This window comes from Schistocerca piceifrons, unplaced genomic scaffold (assembly GCF_021461385.2).
Source record: "Schistocerca piceifrons isolate TAMUIC-IGC-003096 unplaced genomic scaffold, iqSchPice1.1 HiC_scaffold_2341, whole genome shotgun sequence".
NCBI lineage: Eukaryota > Metazoa > Arthropoda > Insecta > Orthoptera > Acrididae > Schistocerca > Schistocerca piceifrons.
In genome coordinates, this window is record NW_025728275.1 from 4,019,905 (window position 1) to 4,046,658 (window position 26,754).

Genomic DNA, 26,754 nt, shown 5'->3' on the forward strand with positions numbered 1-26,754 from the left:
CAAGCGATTCGATGACTTGTATTCTTGGATCTCCTTCCTCCCTTATACGCCGGGCAAATTTGGTGAGTGAGGGGAGTGACTTTCAGTACATTTGTCACACACAGGTGTCAGAACACAGGGGCTTCCCTCATGGAATGGTTGTCCACAGTGAGTGTACAGAGGGTCTACCATTCACCAGGAAAACATATGCCCAAATTGCAGCCACCAGAAGCACCGCATAGGTGGTTGGGTGTATGGCTTCACATCACAACTTCGGCACATAACCTTGACTTTCTCTGGGAGGGTATCCCCCAGAAAAGCTAGAATGAAGGCACCAGTATGGATGCGGTTGTCTTTGTGGGCCTTCTCCACATGCCAAACCAAATTCACACCTCTCCAGATTAGCCCAGAGTCCCTAATCCTTTTGCAGGGTGAGATCCCAATGAAAAATCACTCTCTACACCATATTCAGAGATTAGTGAGGGATAAAAGAAACTGGGACATTGCCAATATGATCACAGGTGCAAAGAGCTGCCGATTGGGTGGCAGAAGATGCTCTGATCAAGAAAGTTTTCCTCAATATTTTCCACAAAAACAATGGCATTGTGGCAATGAATGTGTCCCCATCTGTCCTCGTACAGATGAGGTAATGGGGGAAGTGTATCATACAAAGATGGCTAGCCTGGCCATCCTCCCATGGTGTATCCAGGGAAGCAGAGGTTGCTGGGTAACATGAAGCACCATTCAATGATTGTTCACCATTCAAAGAAGCAGCCGTTTGAGATCGGCCAGATCTTTGCAGCTCCATACGCTTCATGCATCAAGCATCCCCCAAATACCAGCCATTCTGACCATGGGCTCTCCCGAAGGGTGCCACCCACCCAAACCAAGGGCCATCTAGCACGGTGGCTATAGGTGGGAGTTCTGATGCTCCAAGAAGACAAGCAACCACTCCTTGGCATACATGGGGAGTGAACAATTCAGGAATCAGGAGAGTGATTCCTGTGTTGTCAGGGATCTCAGCCAGATGGGTACATAACAGACCCATCACACAGACTGGCTATGTGTGCTGGTGACCTAGCTGGGTTGAAGGGGGCAACAGGGGGAAGGCAAGAGGAATCCACACCGCAGATGCCAGGGAGCGAGTTGTTCCCCAAACGGCTCACATTAAACAAAAACAGGAAATTTTGAAGTGGAGGTAAAACTCAATTGGGGACGTAAAAACCAAAAAACATGAATGAACAGGAAGAGGAAAGCAAATTGTAAACAATAAAGGAAACCAGGTGGATAGCCATGTCAAGATGAATCAGAGCACCAAGAAAGGGGTAGGAGAGGGTAACTGGGAGTGAGCAAGGATAGGGAGGGAGGGCAGGGTGACAAATGCGGACAGTAAGGAAGAATAGGCTGCATTAGCTCAGAGCCACATGTGCACCACGCATGAACTAACACGAAGGAACCGTAACCCCCTTGGGAAGGGGGTGGGGGGGGGGTGGCTATTGTCTGCCTAGAGGGAATCAGAATGTAAAGTAGTGCAGGCATTTTAGCGACATTTTTGAGTCTTGTGGTAAATAATTATGAATTACAGGACACTGCTAAATAACCATTTGATACAGTTTGCAACACATACAGTAACCCTAGAGTGACTGCATCAGCACATCTGAAGAAGCTGTTAACATTTCTGTCAGCAACTGGGGAAGGTGCAAGTGAACTTAATGCACTACTTCAAGCAATATTCATGTGCTGATGGCATTACAACTAAATGTATCCTTTCAAGATGTAATTACATCACTGCTCTTTATAGAAAAAAGTTGACCAGTCTGTAACAACAAAATTTAAAACCCGCCTGAGTTTCAATAGCTTTCTGACATTAGAATGGAGATGTGCTTTTCTCAAAAATAAATGCAAATCTGAAATTATCAAGGCTACAGTACTACCATGACACAGCACATATGGGAACAAACAGCGGACCACCTGCAATGTCAAGCACTTAGGGTGTTTGAGATGAATCTAGTCGCTGCTAGTGTTGCGTATGTCATGCGTCACTTGACTCAAGCTTTGCAGAAGTGCAGCAAATTCAGGCAAGCCACGTCTAGTGAACACAAACCTATAGAGATGCCGAACAAATTGTTCAACAATTGTTCAAAGGGTGATTGTAGGGCTTCTAGTTGCACTTATGTATGCCATCATGCTTGTCAAAAAGGGCACCACACATTGCTACACACAGAAATAAAACACACAAGATGGAACAAGGAAGGATTGTCCTAGTGACATGAAACACAAAAATTGGTATACATCCATCAAGTACATTGCATTACTGCTCACTTATAATCATCCGAGAGAAACAAGTGCTGCTTACAACAGTGACAACATGGTTGATAGATAGTAGTGCCTCTGACTTCACGGATGACACAGTAGAGTATACATTCAAGGAACAGGTGGAATCATATCAGAAACAAAGCAGCACGTCTCTGTTTAAGTTGACTTCTGTATAAACCTCTTCATTTCACCTTCTGTCTGGGATCAAGACAAGATGTCAGTTACCTTCAGCAAAATTAAACAGTGTGTTGGATTTGACACATATAAAACTTATCGATCTAGAATTTTGGTCACCTGGCAAGATCGACAAGTTGCTGGGAGCAAAAGTTTCTCTGTACATTCAGAAGGCGAGGACTATCTCCATAAGAACTGATCATCCAGTGCTTTAAGAGACAGAACTGTGTTGGATTATGTATGTGAAGGAGTATCAAATGGTAGAGCACAAAATGTTTTCAAGGTGGCCATTCATATTACGCTTTGTGAAAACTGACACCGACTTTCTTGAACAAACTGTGGAAGACAGAAGGATTAAATCATGTCTGAGTCGTAGCAACACTTGCACATGTGTGTTGGTTTGGTGGGTCCTGAAGAACGATTGGCGTGTGGACATGTGGCTGGCAAGTTGTTGCTTTTGGCAGACTCCCACTGTCTGGTGCAGGTCCCGAGATGCTGCTGAAGGTTGAATCAGTCATAAGGCCAGATAGCGGTGAGCTGCATGAAGACATACGGACATTGCAAGCAACCAGATTGGCAAGTAACTGGCTTACTCTACAAGCTTAAATTTTATGGCTCCTCAATGATCACCTGAGTGTGTAGGATGCAGTAATACCCTGGCTGGAATCCTGCAATGTATGGCTCCTTCACAACTGAGTGGAGTAAAGTGTTGTTCTTTTATATTTGTGTTATCTAAAATTGCATCTGTTACATTAATGCACCTATGAGTGACTGAGTGCATGATCATCAGTCAGTGTTATTAATTACAATTTGTGTTCCAGGTAATATGTCATGCAAGTGTAAGAGTATTCCCTGTTGTAAGTCTCATGAAGGGAATCAATTGTAACGTGATCTATGTCAGAGGCAAAGTGATCTTGGTACATGTGTACACTTGAGTTATCTTATCAGCAGGTGCTGATATTTTCAATTCTGAATAACAGAAATTTTAAACAATGTCAGTTACATTGCTAGTCACTTGTGCGTTTTGTTCACATTTTCTACTTCTTGCCCCTTCTTGTGTGAAGCTTTATTTGTGCAGAATTCCATTCCCATTGGTGTGTGTTAGCAGGGTAGCTTTGGCAGGAAATGATGTGTTCTTGTTCCCTGTGTCCAGAGCAGAGGCATGTTTGCCTTTTGCTATGGTGGCACCTCTGTTGTCGCACGGCGTCTGAGTTGACTGGCAGTCTGCTGCCCCTACCAGTCACTCGAGTGAAGCGAAGTTGCTCATCTGACATGCTCGATGTCAGAGTGCCACAATTTGGGCAGGAACCAGTAGTCTGTTCAATTCGGTGAATTTGTTGAGCTCAGGAGGATAAGGTACATTTATAGAGTCTGAGGTTCCTGCTCATTATAACTAACTACTCGCTTAAATGTTGCATCCTTATTACCAATTCTAAATACATTAAGTTTAAAACCTGTTAGTTACCAGTGTAAACTGTCAACATTTACTTTGGTGCATAGTCATTAGCTAACTCCACTTGGGGAATTTGGCTGCTCATTCCTAGTTGACTGTGATAGCTCTCTGCTCTAGCTCTCAGCCTGCTCTGAATTTTTGACAAATGTATGTTTATTAAATGTCTTTTACTTCTCCCAGCACAACCTGTCATATATGAGCTATCAAATATGATGTTAGGTTTATTGAATTACTAAGCGACACAAGTTAAACATATGATACCCAAAGAAAAGAAGACCTCTCTATGAAGTGCACGAAAAATCTATTTAATGGTTCAGATAGTATTCTAATAAGATTTTTTTCAAGTTCATCTGGCTATGATAATAGCAAGAAGAGTGACTCCATTATCAGTTTAAAAAGGTAATTGGCATGTAACTGCAATAACTAAATATTTTAGACAACTGTAGGTGGTAATTATCATGTTTACTGAATATCAACTGTGGTGTAACCGATCTCTTGGTTAATGTTACATATTTCTCAATGTCTATAGTACCAATGAATGATGGTTACTGCCAGAAAGTCATATTCCAGGTCAAATAGTGGGTTTAAACTTTTATTCACTTTCAGAATTTTTTCTCTTGCATGAAATCTGCTGCAAATACATGGACAATTTCTGCAGAGTGTGACAATGATAGTTCCTTCATCAGGCTTCAATGTACCTGTTGATTTGAGTGGTTCATTCCATGCTATCTCATTCTTGCTCAGTGAAGTGCCATGCCCTAGATCTGTTGCACCCATTACTGTCATTAGCCAGTATGCGAGTATTCTTTGAAAAATTTTTGTGACTGTTCAGTAGGTAATTACATTGTAATAATAGACCTGAGTTACCAGTGCAAATGGAGTTGCGAAGGTTGTGGTGTCAGGAAAGATTGGAGTGAAAAAAATAATAAGTATGAAGTGAAGATATATAGGATTTGTAGAAAGGAGTTGATTAATTAAAATGGGGTGTGCAGGGCAGCCCACAGAAGGGCTAAAACCCATGGGCTAATGAAAACTGTGAGCACCCTGGAATGAGGCCAGGAAACATAGGGGAGGGGGGTTCATTACATGCCAAAAAGCTAAACTTCTTTGCTGCTGGTGAAACTCACCCTCTCTCTGACAGTCTCAGTTGTGCTTCCTCTACTTTCACTCACCTGAGCTATAGGACGTAGGGCTTCGTCGGCAACAGGGCCTGATTGACAAAAAAGAAAATTGTGTGTTAATATAAAAAATACTTAATCTGCAAAAGTCAAACAAACAGTTAATAAATGAAGACTGTTTCAACATGGCATTACAAAGAACAGAATTAATTATTTCCATCTTTTATAGTGCCTAGTGATCAGTGAATAACTGAGCATCTAATCTAGTCAATTATGTACGACAGTGAAAATTACTAACCGAGTTCCACAAAGCCGGAACTTTATTCCAGTTGCAAGCTGGCTATCTGAATACTGACAGGGGCAAATAAACTTTTATTGTCAACATTTCAAATAATTATTGACGAAATTTTATGATGTAAAATCCTGTAGTAATCTGCTTATTAAAATATACAATTTTATGTTACAGGGTTAACTCACTGTGGCAAGTTTAATGGTTAGGAACTGTGTGTATGACTGTATATGCAGCCTCACTCACTGCAAGCGTATGCTGACATTCTATTCATCCAGTATTTGACTATGAGAGCACTTGGTGACTTGCAGAAAACTTCACCAAGAATTTCAAATTATCATTAACTTTTCTCAGGGATACCAAACATAAGGTAACAGCAAAAATGTTATCACCTACCACATTTTTGCTGTTCATGCAGTAAAATTGCACATCAAACACATACAATGTAATCCTCCTTTCTTTACTTACAGATGGATACACATAGCCAGGAGACTGTGTAGCAGATGATGTGGGTTGTTTCTCAGGTTCATTCTTCGTAAAGGTGAGGCAGGAAGAAATTTTATGAGTATGGGAACAGGATGGAGTAGAAGACATCATAGGAATGAGGTGGAAGTGTACCATTTGACTGGTACTTCACAATGCTGTCTTGAGACATTCAACAGAGCGCTGCCTGTTGCTGGCATGTTAATAAACCTGAAACAAACTCGGAGCAGATCATCTTGCCCGTGACAGCCATTGCATAGTTTCTGTATAGGGACCACATGACACTGGACAATTTTCCAGTATTCCTGTGCTCTTCACAGCCTTCATAGACCACTGCACAATGGCTCACCAGCCAACCCAAGTCCCAGACTTGACATCGTCTATCTAATTCTGAGTGCCATGTCTATATTAGTAAGAATGCAGCCCACAATATTGGCATCATTAGTGCAACCTACTCTTTAGATACCTACAACAGTGCCTATCAGTTGTTACAAACAGAGTGCTGAACTAGAGTTTCAAGAAATGTTCTCATATTATCAAACATCTTTCATTGGATCAGGGCATTCTTTACCTTGCCTTGCTTTAACATTCACAACTATTCCTCTGAGCACAGCAACATTGGAATCTAGGACATCATCAGTGCAGCTTGCACTGCTCAGCTTAGCTCATATTAGTGACAACCTTACAGCATAACAGGACTATTGTGATGTTTTTTTGCACTAGGAAGCCATTTAACATGCCCAACATTATAATGTGCCTTCTGTGTTGCAATGAAGTTCTGATGTTCATGACAACCTGAGCACATTTCTCACCTTGTGCATGGATCATCCACAATAGGTGGGATGAATGACCATGAGAGTGGGTGGCAGATGGGGCAATGCAGTTCCCTACTGGACTCCCTGTAGAGAGGTGAGGCAGGAAGACAAACACATCAGTCTGGGAAAAGACTGTAGTGAAAGTCTTAATGGGAAATATATTAAGAGCAAAGGGACAGTGATACTGTACGTACATTATCTTCGAATACTTAATTCTCTCCAAATGTGTGTGCACATTTCTTCTATGTGTTTCAGTTGTTTCTACTACACTATTTTCTCCTAGCCTCTTAATTTCAGAGGTAATCAGCTCTCATATGTCATAAAGTAAAGCATAGAAACCTTATTCTTGCTCACTATTCTTCATAAATCCCCCTCTCTCCCAGTATTCAAAACACACCTCCATAAATAATTGTAAACACTTAAATTATGCCAAGAAACTACTAAGACAGCGAAGACAAAATAAGGAAAACAATGCAATTGTCTCCAGTACACTATCTCATGAGGAGGAAGAAAAATAGTACATCGAAAAATGGTATCTGTACATTTGTGATGGCAAATCTCCAACTACAGTCAGGATTTTGACAGAGTCAGGTTTAATAGATACTTGCATTAATTAGCAAAGTTGTTTTGTAAGCTCTATTACTGCAATGCCAGTCATGTCATCCAGCCATAGATACTTAGCCTTAGCTGTAGTAGCTATTATAAATGTAAAAACGTAGCTTTGAATATAAAAGGAGTGATCAAAACACTAATTTTTCTGAACACACTAGTTACAAGACACAGACATCACTTCTCTTCAAGAATAAGTTATCAGTGAAAATATATGTCTAATAGTATATACCTAGCAAATAATGTCATAAAGATAAGTAATATCTTCACTGACTTTGCCACCCACAAAAAAGCAAAATCCTGGAAGTTATTTCTACAAAAGGAGTTCAGAAGACTTCTTGTGTTGGTGATATGAGGGCTATGTGGCACTGGAATGGAGACAAGGAAGGGTCTGAATGGGTGAGAAATTTGACTAATGAAGGTTAAAGCAAGGAGGGTTACAGAAACGTTGGATATACTGCAGGGAGAGTTCCTGGCCACAGTTTATCACTGGTCATTCTTGCAGAAAAACAGCTTGTTTCTTGTCATTCCCATGCTGAAATCAGCAAATTGGTTGCAGCTCAGCTTGTATATCACATGACTGGTTTCCCACATATCCCTGCCTTTGGTGGGATATAAGATGTTTGTGACCAGACTGGAGTGGTGGTGGTGGAAAGATGTATGGGACAGGTCTTGCATTTACTTCTATTACAGTGATATGAGCCGTGAAGTAAGGGTTTGTGAGCAGGGATTGTGCTGGGATGGACGAGTATATTGTGTAGGTTTGGTAGACAGAGGAATACCACTGTGGGACGGGTGTGAAGGATAGTAGGCAGGACATTTCTGATTTCAGAGCACAATGACAGTTTGTAGGAACCCTGGCAGAGGATGTAATTCAGTTGTTCCAGTTCTTGGTGGTACTGAGTTACGAGGGGAATAATTCTCTGTGGCCAGATTGTGTGACTTTGGGGGTCATGGGAAACTGCAAAGATAAGACACAGAAGATTTGTTTTTGTACAAGGTTTGGAGGATAATTATTGTCTGAACACTTCATTGAGTCGCCCGGTATATTTCGAGGGGGGCCCCTCATCACTGCAGATGTGGCAACCATGGGTGGATAGGCTGTATGGGAGGGACTTCTTGGTATGGACTGGGTGGTAGTTGTCAAAATGAAGGTATTACTTGTAGTTAGTTAGTTTGATATAGGCACAAACAGTGATGTAGCCGTCTTTGAAGTGTACATCAACACCTACGAAGGTGGCTTGTTGGCTTGAGAAGGTCCTGGTGAAGCAAAGGAGGAGAAGCTGTTGAGGTTCTGGAGGAATGCGTATAGGGTGTCCTCACTCTCGCTCCAGAGCACAAAGATGTCTTCAATGAATCTGCATGAGGGGAGGGGTTTTAGGATTCTGGGTGTTTAGGAAGAACTTTTAACCCATACTTAATCACTCATATCCCTGTAATAGACCTAGATGCAAGACCTGTCCCATACATCCCACCACCACCACCACCACCACCACCACCACCACCTACGCCAGCCTGGTCACAAAGGTCACTTACCCCATTGAAGGCAGCGCTACCTGTGAAACCAGTCATGTGCTATATAAGCTAAGATGCAGCCATTGTGCTGCATTATATGTGGGCATGACAACAAACAAACTGTCTGTCCACATAAATGGCCACATACAAACTGTGGCAAGAAACAAGTTGATACCCTGCTGCTAAGCATGCTGCCCAACTTGACATCCTTCATTTCAACTCTACTATATAGTGAGTAGCGACTCTGTTTCATAATATTCTTTGTTTCAATTCACTTCTTCAGTTTTATCATTCACCTCAGTTGCGTCTAATTCTATTTCGTGTTTAATTTTAAATGAGCTATTTCTTCTTTACAATTTAATTATTTGATAGATTAAAAAATCTACTTGCCAAGCAGCAGCAGAAAAACACACACACACACACACACACACACACACACACACACACACGCACACACACACACACACACACGCACACACACACACGCACACACACACACGCACACGCACACACGCACACACACACACGCACACACACACACGCACACACACACACGCACACACACACACGCACACACACACACACACACACACACACACACACACACACACACACACACACACACACACACACACACACGCGCGAAAGAATGTGATGGGTGATTAGATGTTTTTATCTATCCAATTAACTTACACTGTTTGACAAGAGTGTGAACTTAGCAGGGGCTCATCACATGGGCATGCTACTGTTTTCTTTCTGTGAAATTATTATAATTAATTACAGTGGAAATTGCAAATACATTTTTAAATGTTATTCAAATCTGTAGATAATAGCAAAATCTAATTCTGACTGAAAATGTGTGTTGGTACCAGTAGCATGGATTCAGAAAATGTGCTTTGAAAAAAAAGAAAAAATACCTATTGGAGGTAGCAAATTTAGTTTTCAGTGTCAGTTCTGTAATTAGGAAGCCTGTCTTTCCATACTATGAAAAGGAATGTTGCTAGTCACCATGTAGCGGAGATGCTGAGTCGCAGATAGATGCAACAGAGAGACTATTGTTGATGAAGGTCTTAATGGCAGTCTATTTGTTGTGCCTATCTGCAACTCAGCATCTCTGCTATATGGTGAGTAGCAACCTCCCTTCCCATAATACTGTTACATTCCATCCTGAATTTTTCTCTTTCCACACTCTCATAGAAAAACACTTATGTATTTTTATGCCTGACATGAAATAAGAAAATTTTACACAAGATACTAATTTAGCTGATGCTTTGTTCCTGTGGGAAGAAATACAGATGAAGCAAAAGCATCTAAAATCAGAGTGATGAACATTACCTTTTGTACAGAAAATGAAGCATTAGCAGACACTGTATTATTGGTAAGTAATGTTTATTACATCCCTGTCCTCTACTCAATGAGAAGATTATGCACTTCAGTGTCCACATGTTCCACAATACAGGTTAACTTTCCATGCAACATGCAACCGAAGGTAGTGCACTCAATAGTGTCTCAACAATACGCTTTTTTAAACTACCACATTCTCTGATTCAACCTACTACATCACCAACAACAAAAAAACAAACTCTAGTTCCACCAGCGGTATCTCATGCAACACATAGTACCATAGGGCAAACAACTGGTAAAATGCCCCTATTGGAGCACATGAAAGATGAATATTTTCCTCTTTAAAATACTGACAGTAGAGTGAGGAACCAGCTGCCCCAGTCTACATTTTGCCTTCCTCACCAAACGTTTTTGCAATGTGAACATATTCCCACTGTTTTAACACGCAATTACCTAAATTCATTCATCCGGTCTCTCCCTCTAGTGAAGCCTTCATGCTCACCACCTCCCCCTCACTGTCACTGTCACTGTCTATGTATATGGCTCTCCCCCACTGTCTCATTTTTCTCCCACTGATTTACAGTATATCCCACTGACAATGTCACCTCTCTCAATTACACTGTCTGTTTTTGTCTTTATTTGATAAGTTCACTGACTCCACAACTCCTTAACAGCTCAAAAATAATTCTGGGGCATCCAAGTTAGTTGTTTTTCCTTATACACTAGAGTGTAAGACCTCAGACCAAAATTTTCTCTCTCCCACACTTATGTGTTCATGTATACCAAGAAGCTGATTTATGGTGTCCCTAAGTCTTCCTTTTTGTCTACACAGGCTCCTATCTCTTTTCCTCCCACTGATTCTATCTTCACAAATCTCTCCTCCTCTTTTACTGACACTGTCTCACTGACTACCAGTATCTCATTTACCTTTCTTTTTAAAGAAATTTCCATGATTTGAATATTACTTGTTCATTTGTTTACACAGTCATGATTTCAACTTTATACCCATTCTGAAGATCATGTTGAAAACTTAAGATTGTTTGACCAGTCTGTGAGTTACTGAAAAAATATACTTTTGGTCTTGTAAGGTGTGTTCTATTGCAGGATATGAGTATGTGTCAAAGATATGTGATGTGGCTGATATTGTGCACAGTTGAAAACTATAAATGGGTCTATAAAGTTAGAAAAATGTTTTATTTTCAATAACAGAACAACACAGCATGACATACATATTAACATTTCAACAGGCATTCAAGAATGGCTATGAAGCCAATGGCATTATTGTGCAAAATAAAAGCACACTCTTAAGTCAATTGATGGAAATTGCTTTTAAAACATCCCCCACCTCCACAATTGTGTCCCTCATGCTCATTCCCTCATTGTGGAGCATTTGAATGCAATGGAGAAGGTTCAACAATGAAGAATATGAGAACCACAAGCCAAATCAGAAAAATTACTGGTTGGCCTTATGTGCATCATCCACTTGCTTGTCATCGATTAGTGTGTGAACACCACTGATCATTCCTATCCTGCACCATTACTGATGACTAGAAAATGTGTCTTTGTGCTAATTTAAGGGAAGGAATAGAATGGAATGGAATGCTTTTGTCTAAACAAGGCAGCAATGCTACAAAACCACGTGATTTCTACTGTTGTGGATTCAGAAAGTTACCCCAACATTGGCAGACTGCAGTGATTAGTGGAGCAGATTATATTATTTATGATGACTTAAGTCTCCATTATGTATAGTGTGTGTTTTTTGAACTTGCAGAAAACATTACAGTCTTATGCACCAGCCTAAGATGTTCTGTTTGTCATGAAAGAGTTACTATGGAAATAAGCAGTGAAAGGCTAAGCCTTGAATAACATTTGCCACACTCCGTCCCTTTCTCAATCAGATAGATTTTCTTAAACCTGCAGGACAACTCTGTGCGGAGTTGTGGTGGACACATTGAGTGAGAATGTCAGTGAGGGGATGGGGTGGGGTGGCACAGGATGTAATATAGAAGGCACAGGGACAGATACGGGGATATGGACGGAGCTATGCTTGAGGAAGGCAGCACACGGGTAATGAGTAATGAGGGAGGGAGGATTGTGGTACTTAAGGATGAGTTAAGGGGAACTCCCATATGTTTAAATTGGGGAAGTTGATATGGGAGTGGACGGGGTGACAGTATTGGAGATGGGTATCGAGTATGCAGTACACAGTTTGTGAAGCTACAACCAAGTCAGGCATTTTGTACTCAGTAGCATATTGTCAATGCGTAGTCAATAACCCTCTTGGCAGGTGAGGGATAACTGGGGCACCCAGGCTATTTCACACGTCACGTCAGTGAGGTTGCAAAATACTGATTCAGGAGAGAAGAAGGATTACAGGGACAATATTCTTCATTTCGAGACATGATGATGAGGTTTCAAATCACTGGACATGAATGTGGTTAACTTGATCCAGTCCCCAATAAGATTGGCAATTTTTCTCTTTAAGAAGCTCAACTACGCTGAGTGATTGTTTTATACTTAAATATATTTATCTCAAGGTGATAATTTTAATATGAGCCACGGATACGGAATAAGGGGACTGTGATCTTAACATTGCTAATTATTGTAGTGTGCCAATTTGTAATGCTAGCTCACCTTTACAATGAGTTATTTTAAAATGTCAATTTGGTACTTAGAAATTTGTCTTCTTTCTCTTTCATCACATTTCCCTCACAATCTACCACCGCATACATTTTAAACACAACTGCACATTTGTGACCAATCTTTTGTAGTTACAAAGGCACTGCCAATTTTCAGTATGAATTATGTACCATGTAATTAACATCCAGTGTCAAATTCAAGTATAAAATTTTGAACAACTGTTTCACTGAAATAATTTAGCAAGAAAAATATGGAAAAAAATATCACATAAGAAAATATTAAAGCGATAACTTTAGCATGTAATTAAGCTACTGAATAAAGCAAAAATCTCACCTGCCAGTACCTCCTCTGGGTGTACCTCTTCCTGTTCCTGCAAAAAAAAAATTAAAAAGCTGAATAACTTTACATGAACTGAATTTAAGCATAAATGAAACACCTTCAAATGTGTCAGTGGTATGTTATCTCACTGCACATGCTCATCTCAGTGTTAGTAAGTTGGTAAATTATATAATGACAGATTACGAATCAGGTGCAGTGACAAGTAGATACATGTGAAATTTTATTAAAGTGCAATTGATGAAAACTGCATAATAATACAAATGAAGAATCACAAAATATTTCTATTTCAATTGAGCTTAACTGTCTGAATTCACTAGAGCTGCCAGCTGCCACATACAGCAACTGTCACAGTGCAGGACAAAGGTGCCCACAAAACACAAGTCAACATGTTGGGAATGTAGACTACAGTTGCTGGATTCATGAAGGCTGGTGTAAGGATAATGCCAGTGAGTGAAATAGAAGTACAGCATGGTTTGCTGGAATGAATACCCCTCAACTATGACCTGGTGGAGTAGTCTAAAGCAGCATGGAAGGGTTGGGTTGTTTGGGGAAGGAGATCAGACAGCAAGGTCATCAGTCTCATCGGATTAGGGAAGGATGGGGAAGTAAGTCGGCCGCGCCCTTTGAGAGGAACCATCCCATCATGGAAGGGGAAATGAATAACAGACCATTATAAAATTACAGATTATAGAGATAGTTACAGGGTCCATTATGACTATCTGCTGCTACCAGGGCAGAAATTTGAAAATGATTCTTGGTCCCAGAGAGCAACCTGAGTTTGGCCAACACAACAGAAGAGGGAGTGGAACAGTTAAAAGAACTAGTTAATTTAATCCAGCCAATTTCTTGCTATCCTGAAGGGTGTGAAGACACTGTTCAAGCAACAGTTTGCAATGTCTGCAGTTTGCTTTCATAGAATGTTAAAAACATGTAGAGCACATCTCTGCATATGAGTTGAGTCACAACATGGCTCAGTCAAACAAGGATCTGGGACACAGCACAGTAAAGATGAAGTGTGAGAATGGAACATTGTGTGGTGGTAATGATAGAATTTTTAAGATTTTCTACTTGGGCATCACAACTCGGGAAACAATATTTCCTGAAGGGTGCCAGGGAACAGCAAATCTCTAGAAATCCTTAGAAAGCTGCCATTTGGGTGGGCACGTAGGTGGGGTAGGAGTCAGAAAATGGATAGCTAATGGGAAATGGTCGCTTGAGTGCATAACAAAGACAATGATGAGATGATGGGTAAATTGGGCAGTGCACAAGAGGTGCAGATGGGGGTAGGAGTGCATGGAGTGTGAAAGGCAGGTGGATACTCCAGCAATAAAGCAAATGAGGTTATGGTGACTGAGACGGTCAGCCAAGAGGCACCTCTCCAACAGGTTCTGGGAGAGTCCCAAAGGGAATGGTGTGCATTACAGTCAATGAGCAGCCAAAAGGGGTGAGGGAGTTGGCCAGTAAGCATGAAGACTGTCCAGTGACACAGACTGAGTGAGGTATGCAAACAGTACATATGGAAAAGTTTAGGATAGGAAGTAAAATGCAGACTGGAATAGCTTGAAGCTGGGTTTCCAAGAAGACTATGATCATCATCCTTGATGAGCAGTATCACTCCACCCAATTACATTGAATCGGTCCTTGGATGATGCTGTGAGGTTGGGGGGATGTCACAGTAGACTGGAAATACACGTGAGAGCTCAAAGCAGGTCATGAGGATTCAATTTTGTTTCCTGGAGGCAGAGAACAAGCAGAGGCTGTGATTACAAGAGCAGCCATAAATCCTCTTTGTTGGATCAAAGGCAGCAAACATTCCATTGGTGGATTGTCATTATTAGGAGAGGGGAGAAGGGAAAAATGCAGGGGTGTCACCTCAATGACTGTTGAGTGGCAGCTTTTGAAGGCTCACTGTTACAAGGCAGAAGGGCTGGAGAATCAGCCTCTGTAAGATCTACAGAGGTGTTGGCATTCTCATTCTGTCTGTCCTTGAGGTCCAGAGCAGAAAGACACCTGGAGATGCATACCAGCTACAAGGTGGTCAGTCAGCAAAGGGTATCATTTGGCCACACCATCGAGGAGGAACTGTGAGCCAATACAGAAGCACATTGTTTGCCTTTGTTTGATTTCTTGGATCCTTTCTGGTTGGCATAGGAAGACTGAAATGTTTGTTGGCTGAAGGGACATAGAAAGTCTTTGTGGGAGTATTCATTCCATCCCTCCTGGGCTTTCAGTTGTGTAGCAGGTGACTTTGTCCCATGAGACAAAAGTTTGAGGCTTCTTGCACAGCTGGTGAGGAGGAGGAGGAGTAGGAGTAGGAGTAGGAGTAGGACGACGACGACGACACAGCTGCTATGACACTGGGTGAGTCAACAACCACAGTGCTGTATTTCACATCACACATCTGGATGTCCACATCCTTCATGGAGTGAGATGTAACAGCAATGGTACTGTAACTGCCTGATGGTAGAACACAGGGTCACTGACTAGCCAACAATTTGCGAGTGATCTGGTAAGGCATCTTTTTCCTTGATCCAGATCTCCTGGACACCCAGTCATTGAGATACACGAGATAATCTCGGAAGGAGGTGGCATGATCACCATTGCAACTTGTGCAGGAGAGAGGGCAAGGTAGCCAGGTTACACAGTTGGCTGGGCGTCGCCATGACATTTGACTGTGGTCATAATAATGACACTGGTAGCAGTGCATTGGGTTTGGTGGTGTGCCATTTATGCAGACAGTAACTGCTTGTTTGTATTGCCCTCCTAGAATGCAGTACAGTGGTTGGTTGTGGCCTAGCATTTAGATCACATGACGTGTTTCACAGGTTGCCCACCACTGAAGCGATAGGTAATGTTTCTAGCTGGACTTCAGTAGGTGGAGTTGGTGGAGGGAGGATGTGTGGGATGTGTCTGCATCTAGATCTATTAGAAGGGTATGAGATAGGAGCTGCTGAAAAACACACAGTATTTGCGTGTTACAGAATATCAGTGAGGGCCCCAACCAACAAAAAGCATGAAATTGCACAGTGGGTACCAGCAATCAAACTCTGTTATATACACTGGTGCAGGACATACAATAAATGGTTCCTTGAGAGATTGAATACCTAGCACCAATTTCGTATAACTCCAGACTTGCAGTACCTGAAAGAGCCTGCACAATATGTCATCAAAATATTGTGCATAAAATGTTGAAAACTCAGCAGGACTCCTGGAAGCACAGAACAAAACACTGACAAGGCTTCTCCATTAGACATTTTGAAGTACGGGCTAAGAGATGTTTATCTAAATATCAAAATTTTCTTGCAATATTTATGACACTCCTACTTGGCCTGGACAAGAGGAGGGGTTAGGCTTTGACAATTCTGCCAAGGCTGCCAGACTACATTGATATGCAGGTCTGTAAATGAAGAACCACCACAAAAATTCAAGGCCTTTTAGAATTTCCACAAATGTAACTGAAAGTAATTTAAGAAGGAGACGAACTGCTAATGGACCTCCTCAGACAAATGAGAATTGTCCAAATGATGGAGGGAGATATTTTTATTGTAACTACTACAATGTTGAAACCAAACTGGCCTCAAACTGCCCAGTGATTTCTTAACATATTCGGAGAAACAGCACATGTAACGAATGTTTTGTCAATTCTGTGGCTCAAAGAATATGTTTTTCACCTGTCTGCCACATATTTTTCTGTGCTCATTAAGGGCTTGAAGCCAAAATCATGATAGCAATGAAATGAACAGAAAGTAAAGAAATTCATAAATCAAGTAGTATATCACCCACCTCACAGAAGAACCAACACATTTGAGGTCAATCATTTTGTGTCAAAGCTGTCTCATGAAATTGATGTCAACCCACCTTAGGAAGCTCCCAAGGGAAGCTAAAACATGGATATCTCACAACAAAATGTCAGAAAAAAAATCAGTTAGGTCATGCACCTATTTCACAAAGAAGTACAATGGAAGTTATGAATTTGAAAGTAGTAAGGAAAGGTGACTTTTAAGTAAAACTTCTGTCTAACAAAGAACAAAGAAACTCACAAAGGTTACTAAAACATAATGCAGATAGACTCACTAACTAAGGAATCACTTAAAGGCTATCAACATGAAATTAAAGTGACTAAGCATAGCAGCTTGCAAAAAGATATTCACAGCACCAAAAATAATTCAATAATAAAAAAATAAAGGTAAAATGTGGTGGAATGAAATATGCAAAGAAACCATACCAGAGATGGATAAAAGATGAATAAGGCAAAAATGCTGAAAGAAAATTCTAGATCATGATCAATCTAAACAACAAAGAAAGAAAACTACCAGATTAATCAGAAATACCAAATAAAGCTTTGAGAAAGAGAAACTTTTGCAAATAGACAGAAATAAATCCCCTGTTTTTTATATCAAACTGTGAAGAACAAATTGAAGAGGTTTCAAACCGCAAATATGTTCCTAAAATAAAAACGGCCAAATTGGGTTAAATAATGCTTTCAAGATCTTTCATGACTTTCAAATCTCAGTTAGTAATGAAAATTGTGAAGAAGATTTACCACAAGCTATACAACAAACTGAAGAAGGAATTAACACCCTCAGAAATAAGAAAGATTGTGGAGAAGATTGTATTTTAGCTGAACTTTTGATGTGGTCCTTGCCAAACAAGGCAAATTAGCTAAATTTACTCTTTGATGAAATCTGAAAAACATAAAAAAAAATATCCCAGAGGAGTGGAAAGTTACCTTGATACATCCACTGCATAAGAACGATAATAAACAGGATGGAAACAACTACATAGTAACCTCTCTACTGTCAGTAGCAGCTAAGTATTTACCAAAATTTTATCAAGCAGAATAAAAAACAACACAAGACAGCCATTAATGTGAATATCAAGCTTGCTTTAGATGAAGGGAAGGTCATGATCAGATCAAATATTTAATCTCAAGTCACTAATTCATCACCAATTACTAAATTCAAAAGATATTGTATTATGTTTGTGGATAACAAGAAGGTTTTTGATTATGTTGACAGAAAAACTACAGATAAAATAATTTGAGGATTTGGTATAAGGTCTAAACTGACAGACCTAATCCATGAAACACTTACAGATACCACTCTGTAAAGTAAATCTTATGGGAGAAATTTCACAGCCTTCAAAATAAAAACACATGTACCACAAGGTGACGGCCTGTACCCATCATTTTAATACTGTACTAGGGAAAATTGTAAGAATTTCTTACAAAGAATGTATTGAACTCAGCATTTTTCCAATAAGATTAGGAGGAGGAAGAAAGAAGGTCGAAATCAATTTGGAGGCGATTTTGTTATACCTGCCGAAAATGTGGCATCTGCTGTAACACAAACGAATTTCCTTGAGGAAATAGCCAGTAGAAGTGGCTTAAGGATTTCTACAGCATGAGGGGGGAGGAGGGGGGGATGTTAAGAATGCTAGAAAATCCTTTAAAACCGATGTGGTCCAAATAGATAGGTTCACTGTTAAGTTGATACATTATTGTCGCTCTAACCAACACAGGTTCCACGTCTCAAACTTGGCTCTGGACTGACTGTCTCAGGACCAGAAATCAGGCCCTTATACATTACCACAATGATAGGTACTGAAACTACACATTGTTTGAAGTTGAATTTACAGAGATTACAATTAAATCTTAACTCGTTAAATTGACTGATTACATCGAAAAATTCCGTCTTTTTAACAGTTTCTTCTACTACAAGAGTTAGACAGAATTATTTGTTTAAATAATCAAATTGACAAATTAATGTATGCAAACAATACTTTGGACAAAGCTATTAATTACTTTGGGATTAAATAACAGATAATTTTACTAACATGTTTCTGAATAGAGCCAAATAGATACTTTAAGATTACTAGTATTTTGTCTCCCAAATGTTTATAATTAGTACAGAATTTAGATTTGTTTATACATCAACAATAGAATTTAAGTTATGAAACAATTACTGATTTCACCTAATAATTGAAGATACCGACAAGGAATAGTCAAAATAAACTGGGAATTCAATTACATACATAAAATTAAGCACAAAATTTGATCTGATGTTAAGTTCTTTAAAACTGAGGGCCAATGTTTCTCTCTTATGAAAATGCAGATTATATTGACATATGTTAATAGTACTTAATTCAAAACTGACAAAATGAATTTTAAGGAGGCAGATGGCAAAACAAGAATGGGAGTAAAACTATCCCAGCTTGCTTCATCACAAACACAAGACAGTAGATTTACAAATAAGATTTTTAAATAGCTGTGGGATAAGCAGTACAGAAATAGCTGGGTCAGTGAAGTAAAAAAAAAAAAAAATTAGAAAAAACTATATAAGGACAGAAGATGCTAACAGAGAAATCTTTCAGGAAGAAGTATTAAAAATAAAATTATTCCGAGGCAGGGTAGCTAAAAAGACTGGTTCAAAATGGTCTGCAAAGAGACAGAATATAGTGAACAAATGAAATCATAATGGAAGAAAAGGAAACAACAAACCGTGAGGATCTAAAATTGGAATGTGTTCCTCAGATGAACTATTCACAAGAGAAAAAATAGATAAATAAAAAGTTTATCCATGAACTTTATACAAACAGCCTTTTTCTGTTTGTCAGTCACTGTTTTCTTTTCATTTCAAATAACATATTTCAGTCACAAGATGTCCTGTGTGTATTCCAGAAAGCCAAAAAGTTATAAAAGTAAGAAGATTATAGGCGATAAGAAATTTGCACTGTGCCAAATTTGTTCAAGAAAAGTTCTGTGCCAAACTGGAATGAAACAACATGCATATTCAGTCAAAATCTGCACACCAAGTAGGAAGAAACATTCTTTAAGCCAGGGGAGGTGCAATTTTGGAATTAAGCAGAAGTATCATTCTGGGCACCATAATAGGAGAGCATCTGCAGCATATGTGAAAAGTAGCAAGGATGAACTTAGCACAAGAAGGGAACAAATGGCTACACCATACTTAATAGGGCTCTGTGAAGTTTATGTCTATGTGCTGGAGGGACTTTATATTTAGGCTCATCAGATAAAAAGTCCAGGGAAACTGCTGATTTGATGAAGTTATTTAACACATCACAATGACTACAGAATTTAAGACATTTTTGGCCTTACCTCTGTTTGACCTACACAGATCTCTCTATCATCATCTAGTGGAACAAAGGGATGATACTTTTTCAATGTTCTTAGAATTTACCTAACTTTCACTTGCAATAAAAATAGGAACTTGGAAAAACTGTCTCTTAAATGAGTAATGATGCTTTTTCTGCTGCCAACCTTGAGGGATTTCAATAGTTCCCAGGAGCTTGCTTTGTCTGTATCCATGTACAGCCTAAAGTCACACTGATACTGGTATAAATATCCATAGAATTTAAGAAGTATCAGTTCACCCTCCCTTTTCCTTTGTATAGTTTGCACATTCCAATGTCCTGAGGATGAGGGTACTGAATAGGTTTCAAGCCTAACCTTATTCAACTCCTGGGAGAGAACATCTTCTCAACATACATCATTAAAAACTTTAAAAATGCGTATTTTACTGTAATTGCTAGGATATTTCGGATGTTCTCAATGCATTGTGAGAAAATTTAGTGCACCATTGGGCATCCACTCACTGGAGGGAATATGTAACAACATGAGACTCAAAGCGCTTCTCGAATTTTCACGGATCATCCACCTGCTGTTCAATCACCAATGCAAAACTGTCGTCTGTACTAGTATAATGTTTAATGAACAAAGTTTATGGCCCCGTGTTTATATATTTACATGTTATCTTTGGGAGCGAATTCAGCTGTCACAAAACACATTCATTGAGGCCAACATACCTCGTAAGAGTCGTGTGCGTTTTCTGTAATATACCTATTGTTCCTAATTTATATAAATGGTATGCCCTCTGTTTGCTGATGACACTAGCTTGGTAGTAAAGAATGTTTTGTGGAATGTTGGTATTGTTTCAAGTAGTGCAGTTTGAGATATAGGTTCATGGCTTGTAGAAAATAAACTAATGCTAAATCACAGCAAAAATAAGTTTTTACAATTTCTAACAAAAAATTCACCAAAACCAGCCATTTTAATTTCACAGAATGGCTGTATGATTAGTGAAACGTAACAGTTCAGATTTCTATATGTTCAGATGGATAGTGAACTGTTGTGGAAAACTCGTGTTCAGGATCTTGTTCAAAGACTTAATGCTGGCATTTTTACTATTTGAATGGTATATGAAGTAAATGACAGTGTGACACAAAAATTAGTATACTTTGTTTATTATCATTCGCTTATGAGGTATGGTGGTATATTTTGGGGTAATTCTTCCATTTCCCAAAGGATGTTTCGGCTCAGAAATGGGTGGTTCAGGCATTAAGTTGTATAAGCTCATGTAACTCCTGCTGACCCATGTTAATTAGTCTGGGTAATCTGACATAGGCCTCTCAATAAACACACATTCTTTGCTGTCATTTCTTGTTAACAGTGTCAGCTTACTCCCAAGAATTAGCAGCTTTCACTCAGTTAACATGAGGAAGAAGTCCAATCTGCCTATGGGGCACACTTTCTTGACTCTTGAGCAGAAAGGCGTGCAGTACACTGCGGCATCCATTTGCAGTAAGTTACCACAGGAATTCAAACCTCTTAGCAGTAATCCATGTAGTTTCAAATCAAAATTGAAGAGTTTCCTATCGTGTTGAGGATTTCCTTGAAAAATTAAGCTGATTCCTGTGTTACATTCTTGATTGCATTTACATAAACTTATAGCTCCTCTTTTTTGGTTTCTTAAACATTTTATTTTATCTGGCATATTCCATGACCTTTAAGATTTGTACCAAATATTGGTCCTAGAAAACAAGGTGTATGAAAATTAAAGCACTTACTGGACGAAAGACTGTTTGCCATGGTCAATGCAAGATCTGAAACACCATCACAAGAGTTATCATTTGATTTTGTTTCAGGTACCAAGACCTATCTTAATATCACTGACATCAAATCCCAAAGGACAAAAGTAGCTAAACAGTTACTTTTACATCACACTGCACAATTTGTGACACATGTGTTTAAGTACATTAAGGTAGTTCCATTCAATTACTAACCAACACGTGTCAAACACAACAACCACTAAGACAAGTAGATCTCTCGAAGTAGTCTCTTGGTACTTATTTAGCAACCAGGAAAGTATTATCAGAAGACTTCAGGAAGTTTGTCATGCCATGATTATATGGAGGAGAATGAGTCACTTATCATTTGTGTTTATGATATTTGCTCAAAAATGAGAAAAACTCACTTCCAAACAGCAATAAGTAAGTATTTTAGACAACAGTAAGTGGTAGTTGTCATTCTGAAAGAATGTTAATTGTCATATTTAATGAGTAACAACTATGATATGACCTATTGATTTGGTAAATTGTTTACCTCACCATGTCTATAGTACTGATGAATAGTGGTCACCACCATAAAGTCTTTTTTAGTTCAAATGGCGGCTTTAAACTTTTATACACTTTAGGAGCTTTCTGTGCTGCACATGAGAACTGGTGCAGATTGATGTAGGATTTCTGCAGGGTGAGATGACAATAGTTGCTTTGTCGTTCTTCACAGTACATGATGATTTGAGTGGTTTACTCCCTACTGATGATATCTCTCCTTGGGTTAATTCCTTGCTGTTTCATTCTGGTTCAGCATTGTGGATTCCCCCTAAATCTGTGAGCACTGTGACAACTACCATTACACAGGAGAACAAAGATGAAGTTGAGCTGTCATTAAGATTCTGCATACTAACCAATGACACACGACTTGACATTAATTATTAAAGAGAGTTACTTGTTTTAAATTAAGAGCCAGTATATGATTGGTCTTTGAGAAATGTTTTGGATCATTCAGCAGATAATTTAGACTTGAGATAGCATTTCAGTTTCCATTGGAAAAGAAGTTGTGATGTTTGTGGTGTCAGGAAACAAACTGGCATGGGAGATGTAATGAGAATGAAATGGAATTGAATAGGATATGAAGGAAGTAGTTTTTTTTTATTTAAGTAAGTGTGTAGAGTGCGTGGCAGTACAGAAGAGGAGAAAGTATTGTAATGGCTAAAAGGCCAAATGTAATGAACTTTGTGAGCACCTGAAAGGAGGCCAGGAAGTAGTGTGGTGTTAATTACAGGCCACAAAATCGAACTTTCTGCTACTGGTGAAACATACCATGGCTCCATCAGTTGTACCGGTGCTCTTTCCACTTTCACTCTCCTCAGCAATAGGAGATAGAACGCTTTGAATTGTACCTGATTGACAGAAAACATTTTGAGTTAATATAAAAAACTATCTGCAAAAGTAAAACAAATAATTGATTAACTAATAGTGTTTCAACATGGAATGATGAAGAACAGAATCAATTATTTCAGTCTTGTAGAGTGCCTACTAATCAGTGAATAACTGAGCATCTAATCTACTCAATTATGTACAACAGTGAACATTAAAAAACCCTGTCTTTCTGGAACTCAGTTAGTGAAGTTGCAGGCTGCTATCTGAAGACAATCAGGGGAAAATAAACTTTCATTGTCAACACTTCACATAATTGCTGATCAAAATTTAAAATGCTGTAATAATCTGTTAGTTAAAACATACAATCTTATGTTACATGGTTAACACACTGTGGTAAGTTTAACAGTTAGGAACTGTGTCTATGCCTGTATATGCAGCTTCACTCATTGCAGGCATATACCGACATTATATTCATCTGGTATTTGACAATGAGAGCACTTAGTGACTTCCAAAAAACTTCACCCATAATTTCAAATTATCATGAATCTTTCTCAGAGAGATCCCACAGAAAGCAATAGCAAAAATGCTTACCAATTACTATATTTTCATTGTTCTACTTTAAAATTGCCACATCAAATGCATACAATGTAACACGCCTTTCTTTACTTACAGATGGGTACAAGTAGCCAGGAGAATGAGTGGCAGATGAGGTGGGGTACTTCTCAGGAGGATTCTTTGTAGAAGTGAGTCAGAAAGGAAAGATGATGAGTATGGCAACAGAATGGAGAAGGAGACATAACAGGAATGAGATTGAAATGTGTGGTATAGCATCTCGCTGGTGCTTCACAATCCCGCCTTATGCCCCACAATGGAGGGCTTTCAGTTGCTGGCATGCTAACAGGGCTGAAACTGAAAATCACACTCAGTGCAGCTCATCTTTCCCATGACAGCCACTGCATAGTTTCCACATTTGAGCCATGTGACACTGGGCTTTACAGAATTTCTCCATTGCACAGACTTTGTAGGTCAATTCACAGTGGCTCACTTGCCATTCAAAGTTCCAGACTCGATATCAAGTATCTGCTTCTGAGTGCCATGACTATATTAACAAGAATGCAGCCCACAATATTGGCATTGCCAGTCCAACCTACACTGTAGGTGCCTACAGGAGTGTTTCTGACTTATTACAGACAGAGGGCTCAAGTGAAAGCTTAAAGAATAGTTTTCATATTAGCGACATCTTATAGTGGATCAGGGCGTTCTCTACCTTGCCTTCACCAGAGAGCTGTTTCATTTGCTGCATGTTGGCATGTGCAATCTGTGTCGCAATGAAAAACTATTCATTTTGGCTATTCAGGAACATCTCTCTTTTGGCTTTTTTTATTACTTTTTTGTCTCTGGAAACTTCTTACCAGTGTCTTGTGTTTCATTAGGTAGAGTTCATCTCTGTGTTCAAGTGCTTCTTGACAGTGGTTGAATGGTTTTGCTCTATGTTCAAAAAACATTCTTCACATTTCCTTTGGGTTGCAGATGACTCTGCACAATTGTTCTCACATGTTCTGTGATTATTTGCCTTATAATTACTTGTTCTAACTTGTCTCTGTCTTGTGTCACTTCATTCCTTCATTCTCATGTTTTTCTGCCTGCACCGTTCCACCACACCATTCCTCCCTAATGATGTCCTAGCCATTTCCTGTATTTTTCTTCCAGGTGTGCCTCCTGGATGGCATTGTTATCTCCTCCATGGGGATGAGAGTTGTCATATTTTTGCTGTTGTTACAGTATCAATTTTTCCTCTGAGTGCAACATCATTGGAATCTAGGACATCACCAGCGTAGCTTGCAGTGCTCAACTTACACCTTACAGAGTTGGTCTCATATTAGTGAGAACCTGAAAGTGTATCAGCACTGTTTTTAGGTTGCTTTCACTGGAAATCTGTTGCACTTGCCCAACATCATCATGCGTCTTCTTTGTAGCAATGAGGTTCTTATGTTTGTGACAAACTCAGCACATTTCTCTCCTTGTGCATAGATCATCCACAATAGGTGAAATGTATGACCACGAGTGTGGGTGGTAGATGAGGCAAGAGAGTTCCCTGGTGGACTCCCTGTAAAGAGGTGAGGCAGGAACACAAACAGATTGGTCTGGGAACAGACTGTAGTGAAAGTACTGATGGGAAATATTTTATGAGCAAGGCACTGGCACCAGAGATAAATCAAGAGAACAAGATGTTAAGATAAGTTTAGTGTTTAGTAAGAAATTACATTTACTCTACATTCTATCTCAATGAGTATTTTTTCTGTATCACCAATAATTCCTGACTGTGCTATGTTTCATGTCAAACTTTCTGTAAGATAAAAATTAAATTGAATTAGTATAACAACAAAAAATAATCCATTTTTACAACATAATGTAATTGGATAGGAAAAAATCTACTCACCAAGCAGTTTTGTTTTGTTTGTTTCATTTGGCTTTAGGACACAAAAAACAACTGGGGTCATACGCACCCAAGTCAAGACTATAGACCACGAACACAGAGAGGAGTTAAACAACTTCACATCTGTCCCAATTGACAGAATAGGAGACAGCTAAAACCAGGCACATGGAAACAAGGCAAAAAAAAAAACATACAGAAATGGAGGTCCGAAACTAAAAATTAATTGGCCTTCGTCATAGTGCTTCGGCGGATGAAAAGTAAAACGCAGTTGACAGCTCTCGCATCATATTCTAAAATGGCTGATAAATCAGATGGCAAACCCAGGCTGGAATGTAAATTGTTAAAAAGGGCATTCCAGCAGGAAGTGGTGGACAGTTAAAATTTGGGGGTGATGAGTACAAAGTGGTGGGGTAGCTCCACTTAGCAAATGACAATGGCTAAAAAGGCTGTGCCCAATATGCAGCCCAATTAAAATAATCTCCACGGCAGTCATTCAAGGCACTGGCAGAGGCTTAATAAGCCAAAGCTCATTCTTGTGAAGGGATGAACACTGACAATTCCAAAGGGACAGCACCTCCTGACAGGTGGCAATACAGAGATCATTGGAAAGAATATAGGTAATTGCAGGCTGAGGTACAAGGACTGCAACCTTGGCAGCAGCATCAGCAGCCATGTTTCCTGGCAGACTGACATGACCAGGGACCCACAGGAACATGACACTGGTTCCACCAATAGTGAGCAAGTGACAGTTTACCTGGAACTGCTGCACTAAGAGATGAGCAGTGTACAGTGCACATAGACTTTGGAAGGCAGTGAGTGAGTCTGAGTGAAGGACACAATAGTGAAGGCTGTGTCCCCTATGTAATCCGTGGCCTGATACAAGGCGAAAAGTTTGGCTGTAAATACTGAGGAGTGTGCCGGCAGCCGATATCAAAAGACACGGGTGCCAATGACGAAGGCATACCTGACCCCATGATTAGTCTGAGACCCATCAGTGTATACAA